Raw genomic sequence first — 16655 nt, 5'->3', positions numbered from 1 at the left:
GTGTTAGTATACCCTGTGTGGTGAGTTACAGTGCAATTGTAACCCTTCTTTTTTCACAGGGTACATATATAACTTCTGTGTGTACTGATTTGTTTTAGACTTAAATAGTTGTGGTGTGAATATTGTTTTTGCTGTTGTGGAAGATGTCACACCAGGAAAAAGAGAAAACCAAGTCTGGCTTCAAGAAATGCCCTAGATGTGGGCAAAAGATGTCCATTACTGATGGACACATTGAATGTGTTTATTGTTTGGGTGAGGTTCACCTGCAAGAAAGCTGCTCTATATGCCTCTCCTTCAGCTCAAGAGTGTTGCATGAGAGGAAGAGAAAGTTGATGGATAAAGGTCTGCTTAAATCATCATTTCAGGAATCATTGGATAAGCCAGACAAACACTCAAAGAAGATGAAGCCATCAAAATCTCCATCTACATCAAAATCAGCTTCCAGTAAAGCATTGACATCAGTTTCACAGCCTTCAGAACTAACTGTTGTTATGGTTCAGAGCCGGTCCCCAACCATGGAGCCAGTATCTCTAACCTTAAAGTCTCCCATACTATAATCTGTGGCCTTGTCACATTCCTCACGGGCCTCAAGTAGACTGTCTGATCTGGATGTGGACCATGTGATGAAGAAGCTCCTACAGATACTGGCACTAGCAAAAATTTTATTGGCACTGACCCAGGGGGCTTCGGAGCCAGTCTTAGTTCCTCTTACATCTTCTGTTCCTTCTCTGACTCACATGGATGTTTCAGAGCCGAAGAGCATGGAACTGATGATTGCAGATCCTTCGGGTCTGACACCTTCTATGTTTTTTTGGCCCTGACTGCCCTGATACCCTCGACACCAACCGAGGAGTCTCAAGGCCAACACTCACCGGTTGGGTCTGGGGAAGACAGTCAGACCAACTTGTCGGTGCCAACTTTACCTTTCAAGGCTTCGACTCGAGTGAGCTCGGCCCCGACCTCTGGCTTGGAGCCCTCTGTACTGGCGCAGACAATTTCCATTGGTTCTTTGGATCCGAGGGACTCTTCTTGTTGGGACCGAGGAGCCTTCAAAGCTATGAAGAGGGCTTTGTCCACCCCAACAACCACTCTATCAGTTTAAGCAGGTCTCTCCCTGAAAGCACCGGTGTCTGCCTCTTCATCACATGCTCCTTTGAAAGGTAGAGATCCTGAGCCTCATGAAGCTTCATTGGGTGAGCCATGTTCTTCCGAGACCTCTCCAGAAGCCCCCACTGAAGAAGTGCCTAGGAAGAGACTCTGCAAGAGAAAGCTTTTGGACACCCCACAGGAGTCAGTCACTTTAGATACTGACTTGGATGAGTCAGAAGGGTCCCCACGGTCCCCCTCAGAAGATATCTCCTTTGCAGATATCTTAGAGATTCTTAAACAGAGGGGTGGCTGGAAATCCCTTAACCCTTCTGATGATAACCCTCCTGAAGACTTTCGGATCTCAACCCTCTTCATCACATGCTCCTTTGAAAGGTAGAGATCCTGAGCCTCAGGAAGCTTCATTGGGTGAGCCATGTTCTTCCAAGACCTCTCCAGAAGCCCACACTGAAGAAGTGCCTAGGAAGAGACTCTGCAAGAGAAAGCTTTTGGACTCCCCACAGGAGTCAGTCACTTTAGATACTGACTTGGATGAGTCAGAAGGGTCCCCACGGTCCCCCTCAGAAGATATCTCCTTTGCAGATATCTTACAGATTCTTAAACAGAGGGGTGGCTGGAAATCCCTTAACCCTTCTGATGATAACCCTCCTGAAGACTTTTGGATCTCAACCCTTCACCTCTTGGGTGTCTCTACCCTTTGATGAGTTGCTGGAATTGCTCACTCAAAGGGTGTGGGAGTCCCCAGACACCATGGAGCCTGTCCCTAGGAGGCCCAAGAAATTTATTACCAGCCCACAAGACAGACTTTACCTTACCAAAGGAGTACTGGTTGATACTATGGTGGTTGTGGCAGCCACCAAGAAGGAATTATTGGAGACTTCTTCATCTGGTCATCCTCTTAAAAGGGAATCTAGGATTATGGACAGATATGGGAAGCATATGTTCAGTTCAGCGGCCTTCATTTTTCAATCGCTGAACTACATCACACATTTTACCAGGTTACAAAGGGATCTTTTGAATGAGCTAGGAGATACACTACAGGGTTCAATAGCTGTGGGAGTTTCAACAAGGTAATGTCCCAGCTCTCCACTCTTAATTCGATAGTGAACTCTTCCATGCATTTGTTGTCTTATGCAGCTGATGGTACAAGCAGGGCAGTGGGTACAGGAATCGCTCTCAAGAGACATTCCTGGATGTGCTTATGTTCCTTTGTGGAACCCTTTAAGTCTTTGTTCATTAACACCCCCTTTGAAGGTTCATCCCTTTTTGGACCTAAGGTTAAGGAAACTCTTCCCAAGAAAGAGAAAGACGTTAAGACCTTGTCTGCCATCTGTGTAAGTTTTTCTACCCTGAACAGACCCTACCCCAAAGGGAGGGGAGGTGGAAAGATATGGTTCCATAAGTCTCAAGGATCTTTCCAAAACACTCATGGTAACACCCCCTCTAGAGGCAGAGGAGGGGGTAATAATGGAAGACGCCATCCACTCGGCAGGGGGGGTCTGCAGAATGAGGGTGACAGACAGCAGTTCTCTGGCAAGCACTATCAGCGCTCCTGAGAGGAGGCCTGACTGTCCATCTCTGGAGGTAGTTGGGGTATGCCTATCTTAGTACCTAGACGCCTGGCTAAAAATAACAACAGACAATTGGGTACAAAGCATAATATCCAGAGGATACTCTATTCTCTTTGCCACCCCACCCCCTTTAGTTAAGAAAATCTCAGACATTCCACCCAGTCACACGAACCTAGCAGCCTTAGAGGTCCAAAGGCTGCTGGACAAAAGAGTCATTCAGCCAGTCCCAGCAGACCAAAGAGAATCCAGAGCTTACTCAAGGTTCTTTTTATTTCCAAGGAAAACAGGGGATTGGAGACCTATTCTGGGCCTAAACAGACTAAACAAGTCAGTGAAAAAGATGAAGTTCCGGATGGTCACGCTCCAGTCAATACTTCGCTTTCTGGGAAAAGACAATTGGATGTGCTCTATAGATCTTCAGGATGTGTACTACCACATAAAGATGGACAGACCATCCAGTGATCATCTACGCTTCTGGCTGGGAGCCAGCCATTATCAATTTTGTGCTCTGCCCTTTGGTCTTACTACAGCCCCCAGAGTTTTCACCAAATATATGGCAGTAGTCACTGCTCACCTGAGATGGTTGGGATTCCAGGTGTTTCCTTATCTAGATGACTGGCTCTTCACTGCCACCACCAATCATCAACTCATTCAAATGAGAGGCACAACCTTACACCTATGCAATCAATTGGGAATTACCATCAACTCAGAAAAATCTGCCTTATCACCATTGCAACAGATCGTCTTCATAGTAGCAAAGCTAAACACAGTTTCTATGACATTAAGTCTACCTCCAGAAAGAATTTCTCTCTTATGAGAACAAGTATCAGACCTGCTGCTGAGAAAAAAAGCCCCAGTCTCAATGGTTCTCAAATTGCTAGGATCGATGTCAGTAGCAATCATTGCCATTCCCCTCGCACAAATGCATATGCAAATTCTACAATGGCTCCTCTTCTCTCAATGGTCCTTTCAGGAACTTCCAATGTCACATCAAATTGTCAAAATGAATGCATGCAAGAAGGACCTTCAATGGTGGCTGACGTTTCAGCATGTATCTCAGGGATGTCAATTCGTCCTACCCAATCCCATAGCCACAGTGACCACGGACGCTTCTGTGATTGGGTGTGTGTGGGGGCATTTCAGGGAAGAACAGCCCAAGGCACGTGGAAGAAACATGAGGCTCATCTGCATATAAATGTTATGGAGATGAGAGCGGTACTTCTAGCATTGTAGTCCTTTCAAGACTCTCTACCTCTGGGAACAATTGCTATTCAGACGGACAACATGTCAGTAGTCTGGTACATCAATAAACAAGGAGGAACCAAATCTTACCCCGTGTGTCGAGAGGCCATGAGAGTATGGTAGTGGGCAGTCTCCTCCCAGTGCTTTCTGTTAGCAACACACATCCCTGGGAAATCCAGTGTGATAGCAAACAAGCTGAGCAGGGCAATCTTACTGCTTCATGAGTGGTCCCTGAAGCAACAAGTAGCGGAAAGGATTTTCCACAGGTAGGGCCAGCCTTGCTGCAATCTCTTTGCCACCCCAACAACCATGAAATGCAGCAGCTACTCTCCCAGCTGGGGGAATCCCCAAGGGATGCACTGGTGCACAATTGGCCCCTGGGTCTCCTTTATGCATTTCCCCCCTGCCCTCTGATTCCCAAGGTATTACAGAAAGCAAAACTTCTGGGAAGGACCATGATATTAATAGACCCATACTGGCCTCGAAAATTTGGTTTTCCTTCCTCCAGCCTCATCTTTTGGAAGAACCCTGGATCCTGGACCCAGTTCTGGATCTCTTGACCCATTCATTGGGGGCTCTTCACCCTTTCCTTCATTCCCTAAAGCTGACAGCTTGGCTGCTTCAATTCCCACAATAGCCATGATTTACAACCTCTCAACTGAGGCCCAACATATTATAACATCCTCTCATAAATCATCTACCAGAAAGTTATATCTTAGCAAATGGAAGAGATTTTCTTTATGGGCTTCTTAGAATGATGCTGATCCTTATTTACCTCCAATCCCATCTATATTGGAATTCCTAACTAAACTTTTCAACGAAGGAGCAGCTGCAGCTACCATTAAAGTTCAATTAGCAGCAATATCAAACTTTCATTTTGGTTTCCAAGGCTCTAATGTCATGTCACATCAACTTGCTAAAGCTTTTCTTAAAAGTGCAATTCATTTGAGGCCTCAAATCAGAGCTCCAGTCATGCCATGGAATCTAAATTTTGTTCTATTTAGAATCATACTACCTCCTTTTGAACCAGCCTCATCCTGTTCTTTGAAATTCCTTTCATGGAAGACTATTTTTTCTGATAGCCATTACTTCTGCTCGATGGATTTCTGAGCTGCAAACCTTAACCATCAAATTTTCTTATCTGATTTTCCATAATGACAGAGTTTCACTCAGAACTAATCTATTCTTTTTACCAAAGGTTTGCTGAGGCAAATCTTAACCAATCTATTGAGTTGCCAGTTTTCTTTCCCCAATACACAAATAGGATGGAACACATGCTGCACAAACTTGATGTTCATAGACAACTACGATTTTACCTAGACAGAACAAAACAATTCAGGTTAATGGATCAACTTTTTGTTTCCTTTTCAGAGTCAAAGAAGGGTGCCTCAGTGACAAAAGTAAACTTGTCTAGATGGCTATCAGATTGCATTTCCTTCATTTATAATTCACAAAATGCCCCCTTGCAACAAAAAGTAAAGGGCCACTCTACTAGAGGTGTTTCAAGCTCATTAGCTTTTTCTGCGAGGTTACCATTAGACTCTATTTGTGCAGCAGCTACTTGGTCAATACCTCATACCTTTATCACTCATTACAAAGTAGACAAGGCCTCCAGGGACATGACTTCCTTTGGCTCCTCAGTTCTGAGGAATATACTCCCGTGAGCCACCCGAGAAGATGGTGCTTGGGATGCTACCCATCAGTAAAGAATGAATGGTGAGATAGAAAACTTCACATAAAGAAGTTATGTACTCACAATAATGTTCCATGTGAGTTGTTCATCTCGCCTTCATTCTTAAGTCCCACCCTCCAACCCCCATCCAGTCTACTTGAGGTTCGTATAGAGTACTTTCTCTTATCCAATTCTCTGAGTGGCATATTTATACTATTAAGTAGTCATGCAGCAAACAAGATCTGAGGGAAGATCAGGGTGCATCATGGGATAGGGAGTTGGCCCTGAGCTGGTTGAAGACCTTGAGCTTTTGCAGTTGGCTGAGTCAGAGCCAAGGATCAGCTCCAAACCCATCAGTAAAGAATGAAGGCGAGATGAACAACTCACATGGAACGTTATGGTGAGTACATATCTTCTTTTTTACAGTAACATCAGAGTTCAAAATCACAAGAAATATTTAAAACAACATTGCAGGACAGTCTCAAATAAATAAAGAAAAACATCTAAATTAAGCTTTGCTATATTCTTGACTATATCTAAGAGAATTAATGTACTCTACTTACTTCAGAGCAAGCGGGGTAGATGTGGTGAGTGGATCTTGATGTTGTCAGGTCAAAGACAAAATACAGAATGCTATCTCTCTCTCTCTCAGGGTGTTCTTAAATTAATATCTCAAATATTACTGCTGGGATAGCTTGCAGAATGACATCATTTATTGTCATCTGACTGTACCCAGGTAAACCCCCACTGATGCAGCTGGTAGCATTTAGCATCTAACTGTGAAAAAACATAGACAAGGACTTTTCTTAGATCTAAGGCAGATACTGGACGGTATAAAACAATAAAACACTTCCAAGACAATACAGAAAATTTCTAGTTCTAGACATTGTATCTGTTGTTTCACTGAAACTGAAAGATAATATCATTTTATTACATGGCCATAAGGTAATTTAATTTCAGCTATTTTTCTGAAGTTAACCTCTTGTATTCTAGTTCCATTATTAAAATCTATACATCTAAATAGTTACAATAGTGCAGGTACATTTTTGCTGTAATCCAGTAGGGCATGCTGTGGTTACATCTTTAAACAGCACTTTGTAAAATACCTTTTCATCACATGTCTGTACAAAGTGCAGAATTTTCCCCAGTCAGTGTTTCTTCCTCACTTTTTGTAGCTGATTTTTTTTCCAGGTGCTCTGTATTTCTTTCTTCCTGGGATCCATGCAGTATACTTACTAGCCAGTTACTAAATTTACCCATAAACATAAAAGTCTACTGGTCTTCTCTGTTGAGTTTCTGGTTTCACACTGGAAGAGCTAGAGTTAAGCTGTTACTCAATGTGCAACCATCTTGGAAGTCCCTACTATACAACTTTTTGGGCATTTCAGTCAACCTACAGAAATCAAGCTTAGACTACTCGCAGTGCCTAATCTTTTTGTACAGTCTTCTAGGTACCACTCTATCCATTGTCTTCTTTCCTCAGCAGAGGATTCAGACTACACTCATTAACAGAGACCATGCTACCAAAACAATCAACCTACTACATGACTCAGGGCCTTGGGCCTCATGATATATTCTGCAATAAATATACAATTCTCTCACTATCACATGAGAATTTACAATGGTTTCTCCAAGCTCAATGGTCTCAATTTCACCGTCGTCTTTCCAACACCATAATGCTTGCACAATCTTGTAGGCACCATCTGCAGTATTAGCTTACATCACCTCTTTTGCATAAAGGGAAGCTTTTTCAACTTACATTGCCATCAGCAACAGTGACCATGGATGTATCTTCCCTAGGATGAGGGATGATTATGAGGGGAGGATGGTTCAAGGTCTTTCGACAAAGAATGAGGCCGAATTTTACATAAATACATAAGAGTTTAGAGCAGTCTTTCTGTTACAGGAACTTCAGGACACCTTTCCTAAAGGTGTGATTTCCACTCAAACAGACAATATGATGGCCTTCTGGTATATCAACAAGCAAAAGGGAACCAGGTCCTTCCCTTTGTGTCACAAAGTCATGAGGGTGTAGTAATGGGCAATGGCCTTTTACCATTTTCTTGTTATAACACATGTTTCTGGAGGGGCTAATTGTCTAGCAGGCAAACTCAGCAGAGATCTACTAGTGCCTAACAAGTGGTCCCCTCAATCTACAATTGTCCAAAAGATATTTAGTCCCTGGAGCAATCCCTGCTGTAACCTCTTTGCCACTCAGTCCAACACCAAATGTAGCAGATTCTTTGCCGTGGATCCCCCCTCCAGGAGAAAGACCCAGGGACACTCTGGCTCAACATTGGCCATATAGGTTACTTTATGCATATCAACCCCTTCCCTTAATTTGCAGATTCCTACAGAAAGGTCTACAGTGCAAGGTGACCGTCATCCTCATAGCCCCATATTGGCCCATGCAGATCGTCTGCACTCTAATGGTGCCTTACCTGAGGGAGTCCCCTTAGCTCCTAGAACCAACACCTGATCTCATAACTCATCCCTTTGGGGAGTCTCATCTGACCTTCATAGTCTAAGACTGACTGCATGTTTTCTCCAGTTCCATTGATTGAAAGGTATTCTTCCCTTCCCCAAGAGGTCATCAATATTATAACAGCCTCTCAGAGACCTTCTTCCTGAAAGATTTATTGTAGCAAGTGGAACAGATTTGCCATTTGGGCTGGCAATCAAAATGTCGCTCCAATTTCAGCTTCCATTACAGATGTTTTGCATTTTCTTTCTACCCTATTCAATTCAGGTTCCAGTTTTTCTCCCATTAAGGTTCAACTGATGTTAATTTCATCTTTCCATACTAATTTTCAAAATCAGTCCTTGGCTTCTCACAAATTATGTAATGCCTTCCTTAGAAGTACATTTCTCTTACACCTGCCAATATAAGATCCAGTCTCTCCATGGGACTTGAATTTCATATTGGAGACCTTAACACCCCTCCCCACTTCAAACCTGCAACTAAGGTGAAGCTCAAGTTTCTTATCATGGAAACAACCTGTTTTTGGTTTCCCCTTATCTTATCTGTCACAAAGATAAGGCAAACTTAAGAACTAATCCCTCTTTCATTCTCAAAGTTGCTTCAGAGCATACTATTTCTCAACTCATTCATTTGCATTTCTTTTTTGCCCGCTATCAAAACAAAGGGGAATATTTGCTGCACACTTTTGACATTCACAGACAATTATGCTTTTACCTTAACAGAACTACTTAGATCCAAAAAGAGGAACAACTGTTCATTTCCTCTGCACAGAGCAAACTGGGCAAGAAAATATATAAAATTATTCTTTCTAGATGACTGTCCAATTGCATTTCATTTTCTATGAATTGCACAAACCATTATCATGCAGACCTAGAGTCCACTTTACCAGAACAATGGCCACTTCTAATGCCTTTTTATAGCTCAATCCTTGAATATTTGTGAAACAGCTACTTGGTCCTCCATACATACTTTTATCAAGCAAAACAAACTGGATTGCATTTCTAGAGCTACAGCCTCATTTGGTGCTTCCATCTTGAAGGGTATCCTGTCACAATACCATCCTGGGATATAAGCTTATGGGGATTCTGATCCATATGTCAGACTAGAAGGACGGAATGAATAGGATATGAAAGTTATACGCTTACCATAATGACAGAGCCTTTCATTCTAGTCCATCTGGTATGATAACCCAACCCTCTTCCCCTTTTCAACATATAAGGACTGAAAGATCAGCATTTCTTATGCTTCGGTCCAAATCAATACAAATCAAAATCTTGTACAAATCCACATTATATTATTCACACGTCAAACTAGGCGTGAAAAAGCTGAAGAGACTGAGGGATTATGGGAAAGAAGAATTCCTAAAGGGGCTTAAGGCTGGAGCACTCTCTCTGCTGGATTAGATCCGAGTGGTGGCTGCATGACCCATACGTCATATTGGACTGAATGGAAAGAAAGTATCTGTTGTTATAGCAAGTACATACCTTTTTTCTGTCAATAAAGATGAATTACTTACCCTGGATAATGGTTTATTGCAGGTTTCGAATCCTGTCTAACAGCAGAGAAATTTGAGTGTAAATCATACTTCCACTGTTCCTGAGGATACTTTATCAGAGGAGTCTGATAAGGACAGAGACAGGGCTTCATCACTGTTTTCTTCCCACATCCCTGATTCTGATTCTCATTCTGAGGACAGTGATTCCTCATTTTCTCCTGTAGAGAAATTTTCCTTTGCTGAGACTGTGTCCAGAATGAATAATTTATTTCTGTTGGAACACATGGATGTTTCCCCTTCTTTAAGGAGATATTATGACATGTTGCAAGTGGACATGCCACACTCTAATCCTACTTCTCTTACTATGCCAGCCTTGGAGGATGCTTTTGATCTGCCTTGCAATAAATCTTGATAGTCTTATGTTCAGTCCTTAAAAAGGCAGACAAACATTATAAAGTTCCTCTATTTCTTCTCCAGCTGCTAACATGCTTTTGGTCAATGACAATCATTTCCTTTCTGTTTGAGAAAAGAATCGTATCTCCTTCTACTTTAACCTGTAGAAGTTTGAACTACAAGACTCTCATGTTAACATATATGCTGGCTTTAACATATATGCTGGCTTGTGTTGACAGTCTGAGGAACTTTTCTGCACTTTCTTTTCAGAAAGTAGGTCAATTTTGAATTCTATTATTGCTACTCTTTCTCAAGTGTCTACATCCTTTAAAGAGTGTATTTGATTTAGCTGACTCTGTGTCTAGGGTTACAGCTACTGCTACTGTGATAAGACAGTTTGCCTGAGTACATAATCAGAAGTTTTCAAAAGGTGTTACATATGAAATTCAGAATTCTCCTTTAGATAATGAGGTTTTGTTTATTTTTTTCTGCTACTTTGGTACTCGATGAAAGAAGCTGCTCGATTTAGGATTACTAAAATTTTTCAGCCCTTTTCCCCAAATCTACTAAAACTCTTGGATTAAATTGTCCCTTAAGGGTTCAGATTTACTTTTACTTCTACATTATCAGCTTCAAACTCCATGATTTTCTAATTAAGTTTAGTGTGTGTTTTTGTCTTAGATCCCCTCCCTGTTGGGGTTAAAAAGTGGTAAATATCCCACTTTTTGAATATTTAGTTTTTGTTTTCTTAAAAAAGTCCCTCAATTATTAGTTATTAGTTGTGTTTTCTCAACATTCACCACTCCTTTTTAGTGTGTTATCTAATTTATGTAGTCCCACTTTACCTACATATTCCCTAATTCCTTTAGGTGTGTGTAGTGCGACCCCTTTCTTTGGAGAGTTATTTAAGTTAATTGTTTTTAAAATCTTAGAGACCTGTGTATTTTTAAATGTGGGGAACTGATGTCTTTCGAGCTTAAGTGTATTTGCATGTCAGAAGACGTCAGAGTCCTCGGCTCTACCATTTGCCTGTATTGCCAGGGGCCTTCAGGCAAGGGTGACTTCTTATTTGTCATGCCTTTCGCCATGTGCAATTAGCCTCCGGCTGGCAATGCCTCAATCCTGTCGGGTTTTCTTGCTCCTGGCCTCCTGTGTTGAGGGCTCCATCTACCCGGTGTCTCTGGGCACCGCCCAGTACACTGTGCTGTCCACGGTGCGCGGCTCGCTCCGACTGGTTCGTGTCGGATTGGGCCCGGAGTCCCAGGATTCGGGCTCGGCATCTTCGCGGTCATCGAACTTCCTATGCCCAGCCGCACCACTCGTGTTGGAGGATCATAGTCATACATCCATGTGGCACAGTAAGGAACTGTCGAATCGCTCGCCCGGCCGGGTTCTATTAATGGCTCTGCAGTCACCCAGGGGACTTCCAGCATCGAAGCGCCCCCGGTCGGCCCGAGAAGAGTTACCGACAGGGCTCGCATGACCTCGCCCAATGGCTCCCCAGAGCAGACTGTCGAGGTCTCCTTCCTTGAGACTGTCATTCTCGCCCGCCGAGGCCCTTCTTTGGAACGGAGCCACGCTTCCTCCCCTTCAAGGTCACCCAGACTGTCCTGGATTCACCCAGCAGATTCGTCCTGACGCTCCTGGAGCCGGAAGGTACCCTTGTAAATACAGGAATTTCCGCTCCTCTCCTCCATGATCGTTGGTCCACAGGTCGGTGGGTCCCGACTTCCTCCAGTCTCTCCTCTCTCCTTGTTGGAGAGTCTTTGGGAGAGGTCTTCTTTGACCTCCGAGGAGGAGGACGGCCTTGGTTGGCCTCTGCTACCGACATCTCCCCGGAGACCTTCCTTGACCTTGGCCCTGGGTCGCTATTCGCCCTCTACTCTCCTCTCACCCTTCCTGCCTGGGAGGAGAATTCCGGTGTCCCCTCAGCCCTCCCACGAGCCTCAGTCATCTGCTGCGGAGACTTCTTTCATTGGGCCTTGGTATTAGTAGCCTGGTGAGCTTCATCTGCTACACCTGCCTCGGATCTGTCATCTGAGGTGTGACTTTTGGGAATTTCAGGATCTTCTCCAGTCTACTCCCTGGGGTTCGAGCTCCTCCTCCTAGGGAAACCTTTGATGTTTCCTGAAACTCAGTCAGAGGACCCAGATCCTCCAGGTTTGGGTGACAGTCCCTGTAGAGGCCCTTGATGCTCGGGAGAATGACCCAGGAAGACTCCTTCTCCCTCATCCCATTGTAGACTTTTCACATCTTACTGGCCCCTGACCCAGATGAGAAGGAGGGATACCTATCCTCCCTTCTGATATTATCACCCTCCCTCCAAGCGAACTCCTCTAACGCCTTTCGAACTCCTGGGCCCAACACCCCTCTCTGAGGATGAAAGCTATCTGACTGCACAGGATTGAAGCCCTCCACCCCTCCTAATTCCACCTCTGGGGTGACCAGCAATTGCTCACTAAGCACTGGGATTTCCTCCCTCCACCCCACCTCTGTAGAGCCATGCAGTGGTGGTGGAGCAACCACCATCACCGCACTGTATCTCCTGATTCTCCATAGCCAGAGTCCCGCTGACCTTATGGACCATGCTGCGGCCACCAAAAGGAACTTTAGATCTTACCGCCTTGGGTCCATCCTTCCATTAACTACATGCGGTACCACCAAGGTCAGTGGAGATCCTCGAATCCCCCACATCCTTTTGCTTGGCGCTCGCTGAATTATAGCCAGGAACCCCTTATCTCCCAGAGGGATATCCCTTTGGCAGCTGTCCTCAAAGGCCTTTGCATCCTGGCAAGAGCCCAGGCTCAAGAATGAGGCTGGGATACCTAGTTCGGATCATGGGTGCTGCGAGGGCGGTATTGGATGCTTGCGTGTCATGTTGGAATGGTAATTGATGGGGGTACAGGTGTGGCTCCAAGAATGAGTCTGCCTGACATGGTGCGATTAGGGCCCAAGGAAGACGCCCCACCAATGGTCACTTCCCTTCACAGACCTTACTTTTTAGGACAGAAGGAAAGCTTGACTGGTTCCGAACCTTCCCAGAGTCCTCTTTCTGCTGTTTCTGTCCGCTTTTTCCCTAGAGGCAATGAGGTGGCACCCGCAGAGAGGTGGGAGGAGAGGTTCCAACAAAGAAGGAGTCACCGAACAACAAAGGACAGCTCTACCAAGAGAGTGGGTCCGTAAACAACAAGCGCCTTCTGCCCCTCCTTGGGCATCCAAAGGAGGTCCACATCCAGCCTCTCCAACAAGCCTTTCCCTCTCCCTCCTGAAATCTCCGCCGTCCCTCCTGGATCCAGTCGGCCTTTCAGATCACTGTACCCAGAAGCCTGCAAGCCCTCAAAACCAAAATCCAACATCTCAAGAATCCTGAAAAGAAGAAAATCCTAAAAGCTCAAAATGAAAATAGAAAAAAATCAGTCAAAGCCAATTCCAAAAGACAAAAAAGACAAAAATCCTGACAAGCCAAAAAACTGAAGGACCAAAAGCCTGAAACTCAAAAATGCGATGGGGTCAAATAGACAAATACGATAGGTAGGTTGCTGTGCTGTTGGTTTAGTACAAGTGTTAGTTAGAGCAGGGTTAGGCATGGGTGCAATTAGGGTGAGTTTAGGTTATTATGTAGGTTGTAGTGAGTTAATTTTAAGCGAGTGGTAAGTGTCTGAGGGGTGTTAGTGAGGAGGGTGAGGGGCGATATTATAGTTAGGTTAGGGCGGTCAGGTGAGTGTGCGATAGTGAGTGACCTTTATTATATGTTAGGGTCAGGATTTGTTGTTTCAGGATTTGTCTTTTCAGGATTTTGATATTTTCATCTTTTGGGTTTTCAGGATTTTGAGTTTTCATCATTTTGGTTTTTCAGGATTTTTTTGGTGTGATTATGAGTTTTTCAACTTGGGATTTTTGGGTTTTTGCGGATTTTGATTTCAGAAGCATAATTCTTTCATTTTTGGGTTTTCAAAGTCCTTCTCCCGTCAAAGGCTCCAATTCCTTTTTAGGAGGTCCCAGAGTTCAAAGGTTCCTTTTGGTGTCAAACTGAGGGAAGAAAAGCCATTCACAAGTTACCAAGCAGAAAACTAGAGCAAAAAGAGCTTATTCTCACTTTTACGGTCTAATTCTCTCAGAGGGAGACTCCTCACTGTTCTTCAACAAGTCTTTCAGGGAGACTGGAGTCAGGAAGACAAGACCCTTCAGGTCAATCTTTCTTTAATTCACAGGACAACTCATTCAGGACCAATAGATTCCATCTGCATTCTTATCACATCCAATTCACAGTGTGCTCAATAAGGGTTCTCATTCAGAGGATTTCCTCCTGTCATTTTCACTCCTGCCAGTGAGCCTTCTCCCTCGGGGGCTCCCACAGTCATTTCAAATCTCACCACCTGGCTCCCTTGGTGCACCCGTCTTAGGAGAGTGTTCATTTCCACCAGGCCCAAATGAACCTCTCACCACATGGCTCCTGTCAGCCACCACCAGACATCAGCTTACCACTGGCCCCTGTCAGCCACCACCATCACCTTGTTTATGTCTTGAAGATCCCGTACAATTTCTACCATCTCTTAGACCTTCATCTCGATACACAATAAAATGTTGGCTTGAAACCTCCCGCCAAGATCAAGTCTTCATAAGAATGCCTTCATAAAAGGGGATCAGTGCCACGGCTAGGGATCAGCTTCCCATTCCGATTCAGAGTCATAGTCAGACCAGATCGGCCATTAAGAATTCACAGCTGGCAATGATTCTAAAGGTATTAGGTTCAGTGGATTCTGCCAACACTCTTCTTCCCTGTAACATCTTCCCAGCCATGCTTCTTTCACACAGCGCTACCTCCACACCGCCTTCAATAGTGGTTTCAATGATAGCCATGGTCTCACCAGACTGGTGGCACACAGCATCCTGCTTGGTATCAGACATCACCAGAGCGGATGTCTGGTCCATTGCCTCCGGTCCTATCCTGCCACTGTCACCACTGGGGCCTGGCAGATGGATTGGGGGGGCTCTGCGGGCAGGATGGTTCGGAGATAGCAGGCACTCGAGTATCATCTGCACATAAATGCTCTGTTTCTAGTAGCAGGACAATAACGTTGCAGTGACCACACAGACCTCTTGTGACAATTGCTTTCCACAGACAACATGTTCATCTTCCCCAATGATCACCAACAGGGCGGAACCAAGTCTCATCCTTGTGTCGAAGCGCCAGAACATAGCTTTTCTATCCTCCTCTTGACAAACAAAGGTCTCTCATTCAGACTATCATTGGAGCGGAAGCCTTGAGCATGATAGATTCCTGGCTCAATATTGGCGCCGCTATTTTGGTCGATCCAGCAATTCTATTGTTGCGATCTTTCTGGAATCCCCTTTAAGCAAGGTATTCGATCTTCAGCCTCTCTCCTTCTTCAGGCCACAGTGACTTCTTTCAGCCTCCCAGGATTTTCCCCATCCCCAAGATGCGGCTCTGACCCCCCATTACCTGATGGACTTTCATGATCCAGCCTGCATTCAGTCTGTTCCTCAGGTGATTTTCAAATTTGTTTTGCAGCTTTCCTTTCTGTCCATTCGTTCCTCTGGCCTCACAATCAGAAATTTTGCTGGCATCTCATCCCCTTTTGGTGCAGCTGCTTTCTTCACTCCCACATCACACCCTTCTTGTTCCAGCTCATTTCATCTCTCCACCTTGCTTTGATTCTCAACCTTCCCTTGGGCTATCAATCCTCTTTCTCAACCTCCCTCAGCCAGGGCCCCTTTTCTTCAACCTAATCTAGAGGAGGAGGTAGATTCACCAAAACTTTCCCCAGGTCTCCTTTATTGAACAAATTCAAACAGAATGTTTTACTTTCCCCCCCCTTTTTCAGGCAGAACTGCACTTCTTAGCCTTTTCAGGGGACTCTGGCTCTTAGATAGCAGTCAGAGTTCAATTGGCTTCAACTTAAAATTTTCACCACAAGTATATTTCCATTTTTTATTGTCCCCCTTAGGCTCAGATCATAATTTCTTGAAGGCTCTCTACCTAAAGCCTTGAAAGGAATTTTCCTCCTCTCAACCAATCAGGAAAATAGTGCTGACATCCTTGATTCTTCCCCCCCGGTGCCAGCTGTTTCTTGTTTTCCGAGCCAGTTGTTCTTGTTCCTGATATATCTTATGGGAAAACTTTATTCCAGGTGGGGTGTCTGATGCCAGGAGGGTGTTCGAACTTCATGCTCTTTTTGTTCGACAGACAGAGTTTTTTTGAGAACTAACCCAACCTTTTACCTAAGTATCAACCAAGAACAATTTGAATCAATCCATTGATCTCCTGAATCAATCCATTGATCTCCTGTATTTTATAACACTATTCAGATAACAAGAAACAAAAGCATCTATTCAACTGTCCACAACAGAGAACAATATTAAAAAAAAAAAACAAAATCTAAAATAAAATCTGATCAACTTTTTTTCTAGCCTTCCCTAATAAAAAGGCTCCCTGTCAGATGGTGACCTTGTCCAGATGGCTTCATTTATAACTCTCTGGAATAAAAACTCTCAGAAAAAAACAGCTAGCTTCACTACTAAAGCACATTCAACTAGGTACAGCACTACTTAGAAGCTCTTTTAGACTGATTTGATGGCCACAGCCTGCAGCGGCCACTCTCACCTCACTTCCCTTTTTTGGCCTTACAAATTGGACTTGGCCTTTGGGACAGAGCCAGTTTTGGCCCCACA

The sequence above is a fragment of the Protopterus annectens genome, chromosome 1.part0 (assembly GCF_019279795.1).
Source record: "Protopterus annectens isolate FY-2018-M chromosome 1.part0, PAN1.0, whole genome shotgun sequence".
NCBI classification, from domain to species: domain Eukaryota; kingdom Metazoa; phylum Chordata; order Ceratodontiformes; family Protopteridae; genus Protopterus; species Protopterus annectens.
This window is presented reverse-complemented; position numbering follows the sequence as displayed.